This window comes from Schistocerca piceifrons, chromosome 6, assembly GCF_021461385.2.
Source record: "Schistocerca piceifrons isolate TAMUIC-IGC-003096 chromosome 6, iqSchPice1.1, whole genome shotgun sequence".
In the NCBI taxonomy this organism is placed as follows: Eukaryota; Metazoa; Arthropoda; class Insecta; order Orthoptera; family Acrididae; genus Schistocerca; species Schistocerca piceifrons.
Genome location: NC_060143.1, coordinates 227522474 through 227539019, shown reverse-complemented (window position 1 = coordinate 227539019; position 16546 = coordinate 227522474).

Here is a 16546-nt window from a genome sequence, read left to right as displayed (position 1 = left end):
TAGTTAATCTCTGCAGCACAGGAGCAGTTAAAACTTTGTATCACATCACTGATGAAATTTCGTGTATCATGTTTCTATCACGTCGTTATACTTTTTAGTTTTATGTTTGCATTTTTTTCGGCATTGATACTGGTCCGAGAAGAAAGCAGTTGTGATTGTTCTCGTAATTAGGCATTATATACCTAATATATGTGTATCACAGTGGAGAACTAGGCTCTGGGACGTAGTGACTTGTGGAATGCTGTGTGATTCAATTAACTGGATTAGTAAAACTTGGCCAGTTGCGAGTAGCACTTGTGCAGTGAGGGATCTATACAAACTTCGTTATGAATATATATAAATATAAAGGGTGGAGCAAAATTGTGTCAGGAAATTTTAACCCTGGATAGCTGATGCCAGTACGAACCAAAATTACTTATGTTGTGTGAGACGACAACGCACCATTTTTAAACTACGGAAACTTGGCACCACGCGCTCCGATTGGCCGTGGAATTGCCCTGTTGCCCTTCGTCTGTTGACGGGCAGCGCTATGGATGTCGGTTCACACATAGAACCGTCCCTCTACCTCGTCACTGCCCCAATGTGATACGCACACGTGTCGAATAGGTCTTGCTCTTTGTTTCCACCTTACGTCAGAGGCATTCACATGTAAGCTACGCTTCGGAGCACACATACGTCACCTGCGATTTAATCATACAGTAAGCATGGCGGCTCAGTGTTCGTTTAAGAAACAGCGAGATATGGTTTTTGTTTACGGACTAACCGACGGTAATGCGCATGGAGCTCGACTGTTGTATGAGGAACGGTACCCAGCAAGACGCCACCCACACCCGCAAACGTTTACAACAATTCACTGGCGACTTGGCGAAAAGGCTCTTTCGTGGGGTATCGTGGTGAAGCTGGAAGACCTCTAACAAGACGGGATGGTGCATTTGAAGAGATTGTACTCGAGTGCTTCGAGAGAGCACCTACAACAAGTACTCGAGCGGTTGGACACGACATGGGAGCCACTCACCGGTTAGTCTGGGAGCTTTTGAGGGACGACGGCCAGCATCCATTTAGTTTCCACCCTGTCCAAGATCTAAATCCTGTGGCAGGCTATGAACATAGGCTAGGGTTTTGCCTGTGGTTTCTGCGACGTGTTGCATGAGATCCCGTCTTCGCCGACATTGTGTTGTTCACCGATGAGCGGACTTTCCATCGGGATGGCCTTTACAACACTCGAAACGTTCATTAGTGGACAAAGGGTAATCCTTACGTTACATACGTCCATGGACACCAGGAACGATTTTCGCTCAACATTTGGGCAGGCATTCAGGGTGACCATCTCATTGGGCCAGTCTATCTACCTCCTCGACTTACTGGGGCAAATTACCTCCACTTTTTGCAAGAAACTCTACCCGGCCTGCTGGAAGATGTTCCCCTGGACATACGGCTACGCATGTGGTTGCAGCATGATGGGGCGCCCGCACGTAACAGTCGTGCTGTGAGCGGATGTTCAAATGAACTCTTCGACGGCCGGATAATTGGCAGAGGTGCTCGTAGGACATGGCCCCCGCTATCACCAGACCTCAAGCCACCGGACTTTTTCCTGTGGGGATTCTTCAAGGTTCTTGTTCACCCACCCGGATGCGATCCACCTAGGAACGTAGAGGAATTTATGGATCGCATTTAACAATCCGCCCATCACATCAGGGCAATGCCAGGAATCTTTGAAAGAGTTCGGCAAAATACCGTTCGACGTTATTAAGCTTTTATCGCGTCAGAGGGTGGCCAGTTCGAGTAACTGCTTCAAGTAAACAATGTCCTAGCTACGAAAAAGGCCCTTTTCAGGGCCGACACTATTTGTAAAAGACTTTCTGTACGCGAACTAACAGCTGTTGACCGGTTTGTTCCTGGTACGTCTCATCACGAAACTACAATGGATGTGTCGGGACGCTGGTGGATTCGCCCCCAGGTTGGCACGCTGCCACCAAGCGTGCGGGTCGCCTTGGATACATCGCAGTCTCCGGCAGGCAAAGCAGTCGCGGTCATGCGTTGTCCAGAGCATCCGGCAACAGGGCAATCCGGCGGCCAGTCGGAGCGTGTGGCACCGAGTTTAAAAATGGTGCATTGTCGACCTTCAACATCAGCAATTTTGTTTCTTACTGGCATCAGCTATCCAGGGTTAAAACTGTCGGACACAATTTTTATCCACCCTGTATATAGTTCATCTGACCAGGGAATTGAGAATCTTGACGAATTTTGCCTGTTATCGATTTCGATACTGGAAAGATATCGGTACCGGGAATTCCAAGACCGTATCAAAATCTCTACGAGAATTAACTCAGACTACCCCGACATACAAAATGAAGCGAGCAGGGGACTTCACTTTGTGTATTCAGAGAGAGAAGATTTAATAAAAAATTTCGTATTTGCTTACTAAAACATGACTGCAACTGGCTTTTTATGTTCGCACGGAGCAATGTTCCTCTATTAGCCTTTTGATGGATGATGAACGCAATATATGCTCAAATAGCAAAAGATTTTTTCTGTTATGCAATCACATTTTAATTAGTTCAAGATTCTTTACTTAACTTGTGCTGCGAAGCTTTTCTTGTTACAGGATTTCATATTTCTAGGTCAACGGGAAGCACCCTATATGTTGTGATGAGTGAGTTTGCGAATATCAAAAAATGGTCGTATATTTTGATTGCAATGACTGAGAAGCTGACAGTATTTACGCCACCAAGGGACGATGATCCTCAGAAAAAGGGATTTTAATAGTCAGACAGACAGACGGACGGGCAGACAACCAAGTGATTCTATAAGGGTTCCGCTTTTACAGACTGAGATAAGGGACAATAAATATCGAGACAAATTAACTTATACGCATATCTCCTTTTTATCTTAGTGTCCCAGACTGTACTCGTTATTTACCAACGTTTCCTCAGTTAAAAATATTCTTAATCTGTAGTGTTCTGCTAGTTAGCGATTTAAGCAGTCGAGGGCCAAGATGTAGAGTTCAGACTCACAGATGTCAGCCACCTGTGTGATCGGCACATCAATTTCTGACTACAGAAAGGTCACTTGATGAAGTACTATTAAGAGTAAAATTATGCCACTGTGAGGACTTTTACAGTAGCAGAATTGTTTTTAATCACAGTGGCTTAATATGTTTGCCAAAAATTGGCCTGTAATTTGGTCACATTAATTAGTTGTTTATTCAGCTACAATTCATTTTCTACAGCTATATCTACGTCTACGTAATTACTCTGCTATTCACAATAAAGTGCGTGGCAGAGGGTTCAATGAGCCACCTTCATGCTGTCTCCCTACCGTTCCACTCTCTTACTTTAAGGTGATGATCATTTCTCCCTATGTAGGTGGCTGCCAATCGGAGGAGAAAACTGGTGACTGAATTTTCATGAGAACATCCCACCGCAACCAAAAACGCCTCTGTTTTAATGATTGCCCCTCCAATTCACGTATTATGTCTGTGACACTATCTCCCCTATTTCGCGATAGTAAAAAACGAGCTGCCCTTCTTTGTACTTTTTCAATGTCATCCGTCAGTCCCACCTGATGTGGGTCCCACACTGCACAGCAGTACTCCAGAATAGGGCGGAAAAGCGTAGTGTAAGCAGTCTCTTTGATAGACCTGTTGCACCATCTATGTGTTCTGCCAATAAATCGCAGTCTTTGGTTTGCTCTACCCACAATATTATTTATGTGATCGTTCGAATTTAGTTTATTTCTAATTGTAATGCCTAAGTATTCAGTTTAATTTACAACCCTCAGATTTGTGTGACTTATCGCGTAATCGAAATTTAGCTGATTTCTTTTAGTACTGATGTGAATAACTTCACACTTTTCTTCATTCAGGGCCAATTGCCACTTTTCGCACCATACAGATATCTTACCTAAGTCATTCTGCAGTTCGTTGGGGAACGCCGGATATTATTTCCGTGTTCTTCGATCACTTTCCGTCTATTACTACGAACTGTGACCTTTCTGACATGAAATCACGAATGCAGTCGCACAACTGAGGCGATATTCCATAGGCACGCACTTTGGTTAGAAGACGGTTGTGAGGAACGGTGTCGAAAGCCTTCTGGAAATGTAAAAATGTGGAATTAATTTGACATCCCCTGTCGATAGCACTCATTACTTCATGAATATAAAGGGCTAGTTGTGTTTCGCAACAACGATATTTTCTGAATCCGTGCTGACTACGTGTCAATAAATCGTTTTCTTCGAGGTATTTTATAATATTCGAATATTGTATATGTCCCCGTCCGTCGCCGGTAGCTGAGTGGTCACCGCGATAGCAAGTCAATCTTAAGAGCCTGGGTTCGATTCCCGGCTGGGTCGGATATTTTCTCTGCTTAGGGACTGGGTGTTGTGTTTTCCTAATCATCATCATCATTTCATCATCATCCAAGTCGCCGAAGTGGCGTCAAATCGAAAGACGTGCACCCGCCGAACGGTCTACCCGACGGGAGGCCCTAATCACACGACGTTTATCAAGTATATATTCCAAAACGCTGCTGCAAATCGACGTTAGTGATATGGGCCTGTAATTCAACGGATTACTTCTACTTGATGTGACTTGAGAAATTTTCCATTCTTTAGGTACAGATCTTTATGTGAGCGAGCAGTTGTATCAGCATACTCTGAGAGGAACCTGACTCGTATACAGTTTGGACCGGAAGTTTTGCTTCTATTAAGTGACTTAAGCTGCATTATTACACCGAGGATATCTACTTCTACGTTTCTCATGTTGGCAGTTGTTCTTGATTGGAATTCAGGAATATTTACTTCGTCTTCTTTACTGTGATATCCGGTACGTTATGTTGACACAACACTGAAAGACAATTATGTTCTGCTGTAACCACAAAACCACAAGCGCCGGAACGAAGATGGGGAACGCAAGATCAGAGAAGACAGCGAGGCGACGTCAGCCAATAGCCGGCTGACAAGGACAGCGCCACGACAGGAGCGGCCTCTGGAAGAAGAGAATATAAGCGCCGCTCCTGCCAGCTTCGGCGGCTCAGTGTCGGCTAAGTATTGGGACAGTATTCGCAGAGTTTCAGCACAGCCTAGCAGAAAGTACTACGAAAGAAGTTATTAGTGATCCACAAACCGTGTGACAAACTTGCATGAAATTTGCGTATAGCAAAAGACTCTTAATTATTTGGATGTCGCCCATGCTTGAGACCACTTGTTATAAATACAAGTTAAGTATTGTCACTCTTCTTACTTGTAATAAAAAGTATTAATGTGATTTGCCTGGATTGTTGTGTAGCATTCAGACAACGCAGCATCGGTCAGGCACACTCTACGAGACGAGTGGGCAGGACCCCACAAGTTAAAAGTAAAATAGCAGCCTTATAATTACTTAAATGTCCTGTTAGTTCCAAACTTCATGTGTCACCCCTTATTCACATCTCGACTTGCCCAAAGTCCATTAATTTTAATACCGTCGTCTTTACGGGATATTATAGTTGGAGTTCTCTTGTTTCATGTTGGGCATAGTCTGACGTAAGTTTTGAGGAAAGGCTGTCTGCGTTGTAAAACGTGCAGTGCTTTTTGTGTAGTGAATCTCTTTGGGAGTACTGAGTATTACAGGGAATCCCCGCTTTGCCTAAGCAAATTCGGGTCAAATAGTGCTCATTTTTAGTTTTTTTTCCAATTCTTCAGTTAACGGAGCTTGCTAAGGGTTCCAAACCGCCAAAAGTTATTCAAGGATGGTTCGTATGAGCATTCTGCAAGCCGTTCAGTTACACTTCCCAAGAAGTCTTTCGACAAAGTCTCTGTTTGTGGTACCTACCATCCAACTTGATTTACATATAATTAAATTTCCGCTAATTGAGATGGCACTCACGAAAACCGAGTGATCATAGGACAATGAAGATTTGTGGAAACATTTTTAAGGACATGCGGAAGAGAAATATCATCTACATCTGCATGGATACCATGCAAATCATGTTAAAGTGTCTGGCAGAGGGTTCATCGAACCACCTTCACAATTCTCTATTATTCCAATGTCGTACAGCGCCCGGAAAGAACGAACACCTATATATTTCCGTACGAGTTCTTATTTCCCTTATTCTATCGTGGTGATCGTTTCTCCCAATGTAGGTCGGTGTCAAAAAAATATTTTCGCATTAGGAGGAGAAAGTTGTTGATTCGAATTTCATTAGAGGATTCCATCGCAACGAAAAACGCCTTTCTGTTAATGATGTCGAGCCCAAACCCTGTATTATTTCAGTGACACTCTCTTCCCTGTTTCGCGATAATACAAAACGTGCTGCACTTCTTTGAACTTTTTCGATGTGCTCCGTCAGTCCTATCTGGTAAGGATTCCACACCTCGCAGCAGTATTCTAAAAGAGGACGGAGAAGCGTAGTGTAGGCTGTCTCCTTAGTAGATTTGTTACATTTTCTACGTGTCATGCCAAATAAAAAGCAGTCTTACCCACAACATTTTCTGTGTGTTCCTTCCAATTTAAGTTGTTTGTTGTTGTAATTCCTAGGTATTTAGTTTGATTTACGACCTTTAGATTTGGCTGATTTAACGAATTCCTTTTAGCACTCACGTGGATGACCTCACACTTTTCGTTATTTAGGGTCAACTGCCAATTTTGGTACAATTGAGATATCTTTTCTAAATCGTTTTGCAATTTGTTTTAATCTTCTGGTGACTTTATTAGCCGATAAGCGACCGCGTCATCTGCAAACAACCTAAGACGGCTGCTCAGATTGTCTCCCAAATCGTTTATATATATATATATAAGGAACAGCAAAGGGCCTATAATAATACCTTGGGGAACGCCAGAAATCACTTCTGTTTTACTCCATGACTTTCCGTCAGTTACTACGATCTGTAACCTCTCTGACAGGAAAAGCATTGAAAGGAACACATTTAAAATTTACAAATAAGAGCGTAATATTTGTTAATTGTGTGTCATGTTTAAGTTCCAGGTAACAAACGTTGCTGAATGTGACGACCATGGAATGTTCAGCTGTCGTGACACAGCTTGCGCACTGCTTGAGGACTGCACATTGCATTCAGCATTCTCACCCATGGCGACAGTAACTTCTCCAATAATTTGTGCCGCTTTTGGCCGTCGGCCTCTCCCAAGGGAAAATCCGAAATCTCCAGTTAATTCTAACTTCCAAATCCTGTTCTTCAATTCCGGTGCAGAAAGGGAACTCCTTTTCCTTTAATGCGTCGGTACTAGCGAAGAGCAGCAGCACTCCTGCTGTTGTTTTCATGAAACGAACTTACCAATAAGGACCTGCCCAGATCCATGTTGACTCTCTGCAAGTCCAATGCACACGGTTGCTTGTTCTACAACCCTATGTTGCCATACCAGTACCGGTGCCTAACAGCAAGTCATGACGCTAACACTACTAAAAACGCAAATCCTGGAGCGCATAATATGAAAATCATTATTATAAAGTTGGGTAACCGTATGATCAATAGTTTTCCCTCTACATTGGCTCCAGTAGCGAAATGTTAATTACAACCGCCATGTATGTCGCCTCGTACCTTAAACCTTTCTGAACGGACACTCCTGCGCACTCGTAAGCTGTAATTGATCCCAGCGACTGATCAGCAACAGTTAGGTGAACCGATGTCGTGAATTTTATTTCATGTGTGTGTTATACAATATTCATATACGTCTATTTTCCTTCTCGCAACCAAACGGTCATCAACTGAGAGCATTAATACATTTCGTAACTATTTTCCAACGATGTCCACCGAATATATCTTCACTTTTAGTCTCCCCATTAAGAATGGCCCCCCTGCCACATCAATCAAATCACTTGTTTGTAAAACTTTGAACATAGCTGCTAAGGTTCAATGACCGTGTCAGAACTATATTGGAACAAATAAGTCCTCGGTCACAAATATTAAGTCAAAATTGACCTGGTTCCGACGCTACTATGAGCGTCGTCTTCAGAATTAGACTAACTGTTCTAAAACATATTAGGTATATAATACATCAATAAAATTAAAGTTTGTACTGACTGGAAAAGATGCAGTACGAGCAACCCTGTTCATGACGTCGCCTTTCCGGCTTAGATCTTTTTTAATATGTCACTTGTAAGTACTGCATCTTTTCCAGTCAGTACAAACTTTAATTTTATTAATGTACTATATACCTCAAATGTTTTAGAACAGTTAGTCTAATTCTGAAGACGACGCTCATAGTAGCGTCGAAACCAGGTTAATTTTGACTTAATTTTTGTGACCGAGGGCTTATTTGCTCCAATATCACTTGTTTGTTCTCTAATTCATGAAACATGGTATTCACCATAGCTTCGTTAGTTTGACATCTGTAGACAGCGAAAGCATGGAGGAAACAAGTTTCACATTGGCTTTAGTAGTAGAAACCATGTTTTATACCTCGAGACGACGTATGCAGTCTGTACAAATCTGGTCTTACTCGAGCAGTAAATACATTCTATAGCTAGATGCTAGGGAGTCTCCCGGTTTATATGTTCGTGGTATACGAAAATTTTTCATTTCTGACGTTTCATCCAGAGATGTGTTGGACATCTTCAGAGGTGCTCTTGGATGCACTGAGCCATGCCGAATGACGCATCAGACGTCAGAGAAGATATAAGTACCGAGTAATGGAGACGTGTCAGTAGTTTATAAGTGATCGCCAGAGATACTCTACGTCAGACAGAAAACTTAACTATCGAACTATCGTCGGTCAAAGATACAACTTAAGTGTCGGTTCCATAGAGCTCTTCTGCTCCAGGCAGGCCGAATTCCACAGAAACAGAGCTGAGGGTTGAAAAAGCAATTATTCCGTACCTGATCATATGATTGCTGTGCGCGACCGTAACACAGAATTCAGATCGCGCGCGGTCCACGAATGCCCTCTAGGACGCGACAGATCAGTCCCTGTAGCAGGTGCTGCATGCGCATTTGCAGCTGCGTCGCCTGGACTCCACTTCCCCTCTACCCTTCTTCGTCGCACCTGTCAGCTCCGCGACGCCTGAAAGCATTCGCTCGCAGCGGGCGCGCGGAACATCTGGCGGGCCGCGCCCTGAGCGCCGTCATGAATATTTGACGTCCTGATGAATGCCGGCTGGCTCTGCTGCGAAACTGCCGCAAGGGGAAAGGGAATACGTGATTGGCGCGCCGCGCCGTCCCAGAAGGGCGGCAAGCGGCAGTATTTCATGCCGAGTGGGTCGCAGAAACACCTGCTGTGTCACACCGCGTCCGGACGCCCTCGCTTCCTGCTGTCGGCGCCTCGGAGGCCGTCGAGAGGAGTAGAGTAGAAACAGGAAAGAAATGAGTATCGCACCTTTTTACCTAAATCTACATCTACATGACCACCCACAAATTCACACTTCAGACTATTTCTGCACCGTTCCACTTGAAAGACAGAGGCACGGATTTAGTGGGGAAGAGGAGAGGACTGGTTGTACGCTGAAAGTCGGACACTCGTTGCCTGGTTGAATACTGAAAGTTGAACACTCGTTGTTACAAAAGTTTAATAATTTTCAATAGCCCAATAACTTCTTTTACACAGTGGGTGAAGATTCAACACCATGCCCTACCATTTCACTTATTTCGTTAAGGGCAAGTGTTAGCTCTTCCTTTATTTAAGATCCAACAATTATTAGTTAATCAGTTTCATCTTACACTGCAATCCTTTTGTTTTGTTTTCTAAGATCCACTTACAAGAGCTTATGCAAAGACAATACTCCAGAAAAATTTAACATCAGTATTAAAACAGTTTTATAAAACAACCACCATTGAACAAATGTGAAATTCAATCCCATAAGTTGAAATTAAAAAAAGCTCAGCAAATAGCAGAAGCGAACTTAACTCAGTGGCACTTAAACACTTTTGACTATTAAGATTCAGGTCACATAAATGTCAGTTATTCCGCAAAGTTGTAACGCATCGGCTACTTTATTGAAGACAATTCATTTAAATAATCAATAAATTAACAATTCCAGAGGAAACTTGTCATTAATTTTCCAGAGCGCTTGATAACAAATAATTTAACCAAAGCTCACGCAGAAAATGATCAGCTTAGGTTCTCGCACGATCATTAAAATTAGCTAACCAAAGGAAATGCAATTTATAAAATTCAGATTACCAGGTGAGACGCCCTGCTAAACCCGCCGGACAGGACAGGTAGTCTGAGTTGTGGGAAGTGGCCAAAATAAGCGGCTGTCAGTTACACTTGAACATACAATCTTTTATTTGATCAAACATTACAAGAGCCAAGAATTAAAAAAAAAAAAAAAAACACAGCCTTAGTTTTGGAACTTAATTAGCGGCTGAATGCACCTTGAGGGCAAGTGCACTTTAATTTAAAAACGGCTGAAAGCCAATAACTTAAAGCTCAATCAAAATCAGAAATTTAAAAGGCAAGGCCTCACCTTAAAACAGTTCCTTAATTAGGCTGAAGGCCCAAAGAGTCCGACACTTTAAGAGCAAACATCTTAAATTCAAAATCGGCTGAAGGCCCACCAACACTTAAGACTGAATAATATTAATTTTAAAAATTCCAAAGGACTTACGTAAAAGAGTTCTTAAATTAGGCTGAAGGCCCAAAGCATCTAACACCTTAAGAGCAGAACAACTTTAATTCAAAATCGGCTGAGGGACCCAAGAATCTGACACTTTAAGAGCAAAACAACTTAAATTCAAAATTTTTTTTTTTTTTTGGTCATCAGTCTACTGACTTAAGACTCAATAACATTAATTTTAAAAATGCCAAAGGCTTTACGTAAAACCTTAAATTAGGCTGAAGGCCCAGACCATCTGACGCCTTAAGGGCAAAACAACCTTAATCTACAAATCGGCCAGAAGCCATACAAGTACAAACAACAAGAACAAACAAGAAAAGGCAGTACACCCAAGGGCGCTCAGAAGTTCCGAGGGTCGGCCCGGAATTCAAACACTAACGCTCGCTTAGGTGAGACAGGCAGTCGGCCCAACCATTGTCGATCCGACGACAACCCAATCGACAGACAGTCAACGGACCCACCGACAAGCTAAACTGTTTTTTTCTTTTACTTTTCCTGTTTTCGTAACCGCAACGTTAACAGTCACAAGGCAGAAGATTCTACTGGTGCACTTCAGTTCCAATAACCAAGTACAGTTAAACTCCACTGGACGGTGGCTAAAATTTGCCAACTTGAAAACACACGTTGTTGCTTGCGGGAATATCCCAACAGCCGACAACGAACTCCAAACGACACAATGTGAACAGTCGTGACTTGCTGCTAGATTAAGTCAAAACTCAAGTTTCATGTCCAGGATCGGTGAGCCACGAACCTCGTAGCAATGGGAACTGCACCGCACACTCCGACACCACATAGAGACCGCTAGCGGGACCGGCCAAACAACGCGCCACGGAGATTTCCTTGCTGCTCCACACCAACCGACCAACTGCCCAGGTCGGGAAACGCTGAAAGGACCAAATATACGTCGGCCGATGAGACGACCAACAGAATGACCAACCAACGGTCGTTTCACTCCAATCTCTCTCCGTCGGACAGTTCATGTGTGTCGCCAGCGGTCAGCGAGCACTGACTGTCGGCGCCTCACAGGCGCTCCGTCCCCGACTTCACTGCTGCTGCATCCTAACTGCACTGATGGTCCGTCCTGAACTCCTCACTGAAACACACGACGACCCAGAGATACTATCGGTCGCTTCAGAGATGGTGTGACAGTGCACTTATCGATACGCGCTGCTGCTGCCCCTCAGGGGCAAGTAAAGCAGGAAGTTAGTGACGCCAGTAAATGGAGTAAGAAATCGAGGTGGGAGTACAGTAATAGATGATGACAAGCAATAAATGGCATGAACACGAGCCGTGCATGGCTCACCAAGAACAGTCACCAACATATTAACCTGAGAGATTATTTCCGGTAATTACTACTCTGTGCCAACACACAGAGTCCTCAAACCCGAAAAATTCTAGTGAACTATATCAGCGTACGCAGTGAGATGTTACAATAACTGAAAAGAAACCTTTTGTCAAATTACTATTTACAGATTAACCTTACTTAAAGTTTCTTAACATCCACCCACCTCTGGCACCGGTCGTGCCTTTTGTACTACTCTTACTCCACCTCCTAGCTCTGACTAGCAGAGCAACAGATCCTTCTCGACCAATACAGCAGGTTACAGTTCGTGCCTTATTTCCACCAAACCAAATCAATTATTCGTTACCGGCGGCGTCCATAATTCTCCCCCTCTTAGAAGATCAGCTTGAAAGCATAGCATTTTAGAACAAGATCACTACATCGGGTGACTCAGACACCAGTCCTCTCGTTTCCAATGACCAAAAATTTCAAAAGTTCCAAAAGCGACATACCATCGTTCTATACAAGATGGCTACTATGGCGTGCCGTCTTCTTCCTCCGAACTAGCGGAAGTCTGTGCATGTACCTTCCTTCACACACACGCTCCTCTGCTCCCAGAAGCCGCACCAAAGCACGTCCACTCGCTAGCTGTTACACTCCGTAGCTCCACTTGTGCGTGCAGAGCTACTCGCCATCCTTGTCTCCGAGTGCCCTCCTCTCTCTCTGGCCTCGCACGCCTCATCCATTCCACCAAAGACATTCTATGAAGACAAACCATTCAATCGATCCCAGCGGAAATCTCGAATCATCTAGCATGGTTCACCACTGTCGAATAGCACGTTGGGAAAATGTACAGCTAAATCCTTCTGTGCGAGCTCTGATTTCTCTTATTTTATCAAGCTCGTCATTTCTCTATACGTACATCTAAATCTACATCTACATACGTACTCCGCAAGCCATCGTATTTTACATGACACACGGTTCCTTGTACCGCTATCAGTCATTTAAAGATACGCTCTCAAACAGAGCGAGGGAAAAAAAGACTCTGTTTATGCTTCTGTATGAGAGATAATTTTTCTCCTATGTTATCTCCATGCTCCCCAACCGAAATGTACAGTCTGTCGAGTTGGACCATTGTCGTGTTAATCAATGGAAAAATGTATTTGGCAATAGACTAAAACATCTACGTACATCATATATGAAGAGAGAAAAATGCAACTACAATTAATAATACGTCCAGTCAGCCACAAAGTCGATAATTGCTTGGTATCTCCGAGGCATGCTTCAAATCAATATTTCGGTGTATTAACGTGGAAGAGACCACCAAATGCCTCGAATTTGTTTTGACAGATGTTTCAAAGTGAATTTTGCTTCCACTGATAGAATGTTCAAAACAGCTTTTTCAAAAAAAGCATTAATAATCTCTTCTTCCACTTTTGGGGTCACTTTACCGACTGGGCCACGTTCTTTAAAGTCATCACAGTTTTTAACCAATTTATAGTGTGTTACGCACTTAAGTAGAAATAACTTTGCTTTCCCCATATACAAACATCAGAAAAAGTTTTGCATCACCCCGGTTCCAAGAACTTCTGAAGACAGATGTTAACTGTGGATATTGTATCACAGACACAGTCCCTTTGCCGGCCGGTGTGGCCGAGCGGTTCTAGGCGCTTCAGTTTGGAAGTGCGCGATCGCTACGGTCGCAGGTTCGAATCCTGCCTCGGGCATGGATGTGTGTGATGTCCTTAAGTTAGTTAGGTTTAAGTAGTTCTAAGTTCTAGGGGACTGATGACCTCAGCAGTTAAGTCTCATAGAGCTCAGAGCCATTTCAACAATTTTTTGAACACAGTCCCTTTGACTGTTCAGAGATGTCACTAAACCCGCCAAAAGATGTGAACAACCATGCTTGAGCAGCGCCTATTAGACGGTGGTGCCCGACAGCCTACCAGTTCCAATCATTCCACCAGGAAGGAGTACACGGCTCTTGTTGTCTGTAGTTCAACCATGCCAAGACGGTCAATACTGCGGTACAATCGCGTCCACATTCTTACTTTCTCTCAGGAAGGTCTCTCAACAAGGGAAGTGTCCAGGCGTCTCTGAGTGAACCAAAGCGATGTTTTTCGGACATGGAGCAGATACAGAGAGACAGGAACGGTCGATGACATGCCTCGCTCAGGCCGCCCAAGGGCTACATCTGCAGTAGATGACCGCTACCTACGGGTTATGGCTCGAGGAACCCGGACAGAAACGCCACCAAGTTGAATAATGCTTTTCGTGCAGCCACAGGACGTCGTGTTTCGACTCAAACTGTGCGAAATAGGCTGCATGATGCGCAACTTCACTCCCTACGTCCATGGCGAGGTCCATCTTTGCTGCCACGACACCATGCAGTGCGTTACAGGTGGGCCCAACAACATGCCGAATGGGCCGCTCAGGATTGGCATCACGTTCTCTTCACCGATGAGTGTCGCGTATGCCTTAAATAGACAATAGTCGGAGACGTGTTTGGAGGCAATCGGGTCAGGCTGAACGCCGTAGACACACTGTCTAGCGTGTGAAGCAAGGTGGAGGCTACCTGTTGTTTTGGGGTGACATTATATGGGGCCGACGTACGCCGCTGGTGGGCACGGAAGGTGCCTTAATGGCTGTACGATACGTGAATGCCATTCTCCGACCGATAGAGCAACCATATAGGCAACATATTGGCGAGGCATTCATCTTCATGGACGACTATTCGCGCCCCCCATAGTGCACATCTTGTCAATGACTTCCTTCAAGATAACACATCGCTCGACTGTAGTGGCCAGCATGATCTCAAGACATGAACCCTATCGAACGTGACAGGGAGGGAAGACGTGACCCACCAACCACTATGAGTAATCTATGCATAATCGCCTTTGGGGTGGGGGGTGGGGGACAACCTGGACCAACAGTGCCTTGACGAACTTGTGGATAGTATACCACGACGAATACAGGCATGCATCAATGCAAGAGGACGTGTTGCTGGGTATAAGATGTACCGATGCGTACAGAAATCTGTACCACCGTCTCTGAAGGTCTCGCTGTATGGTGGTACATGAGCAATGAGCTCATAAGCAATGAGCAATGACCTCATGAGCAATAAAGCAATGAGAGCAATGAAATGCGGAAATGATGTGTGTATTGATTTCTATTACAATTTTCTGTACAGGTTCCACAACTCTGGGAACCGAGGTGAGGCAAAACTTCTTTTGATGTGTGTATTTAGACACCACGGCATTATTCATTTTCGGACCTTTGGGGTCGCTACAGAGAAAACCACTCTCAAAACGCGACAGGTAAGGTGCACTCATGGCCCTTCTTGTGTATCTCAATCAATAATTTAAGGTAAACTAATGGTTTATGGGAATTGCATGAAGGACAAGAGTTCCCTCTATTGGGTTGTGAAATAACTACGGCGATATCTTTTACCATCTGTGTGTAATGCCGACCATCCTCTTACTTAACAGATGATGGCAGTAGAATCGTTATGCAATCAACTTCAAATGCCGGTGCCCTAAATTTAGTCAATAGCCGTCCATGAAAAGAGTGTCGTGTTCTCTCCAGGGTCCTCGATTGCCTATTTGATTGATTGAACCGTCAGACTTGCACAAAAGAATATTTTTATTTAAATGGCGACCTGTTTCGGACTTTTGTAGCCCATTATTAAACCATCCCGTAGAAGAGAGTGTACCATGTTATGGTTCAAATGGCTCTGAGCACTATGCGACTTAACTTCTGAGGTCATCAGTCGCCTAGAACTTAGAACTAGTTAAACCTAACTAACCTAAGGACATCAAAAACATCCATGCCCGAGGCAGGATTCGAACCTGCGACGGTAGCGGTCGTGCTGTTCCAGACTGCAGTGCCTTTAACCGCACGGCCACTTCGGCCGGCGTACCATGTTACAAATACAGTACATAAAATCTAATAAAGTACAAGTGCAATCGACAAGATGATTACATACCACGTATGTCTTACCGTAACATCTATGTGGTATGTAATCACGTGATGAAATGCACTTGTACCTTGGTAGACTGTATGTACTACATATGTCATTTGTAACGTGGTGCATTCTGTTCCGACTATTGTTTGATAATGGGCTACGAAGATCCTAAAGTTGGCACCATTTAACTAAAAAGAAACTTCTGTGCAACTTTGACAGTATTGTAATTTTATTGACTACCATTTGAATTCAGAAGCCTCTTTGTAATACTCGTATGTTCATCAAACCTACCGGTAACAAATTTAGGGGGTCGCCTCTGAACTGATTCGATGTCTTTAATCTGACCTGAAAGGATCCCAGACGTTCAAGCGCTACTAGATAATTGGTCGGACTACTGTTCTATATGTGGTCCCCTTTATAGATGAGCTATACTTCGCTAAAATTATTCTCCCAGTAAAACGAAATCCACCGTTCGCCTTTCCTTCTGAAGCCCTGTTTTAGTACTCTTTTAGTTCGAATTGTTCCGCATCGTTACGCCTAGATATGTAATCCACTTTACTGTGTCAGGCAACGCACTACCAATGCTATATTCGAACATTACAGGATGGTTTCTCTTACTCATATGCTTGAACTTATATGTTTCTGCATTTAGAGCAAGCTTCCATTCATCAGACCAACTAGAAATTGTTGTAAGTCATCTTGTATCCTCTTACATTAATTCAACGGCGACACTCGTTTGTACAGAACAGC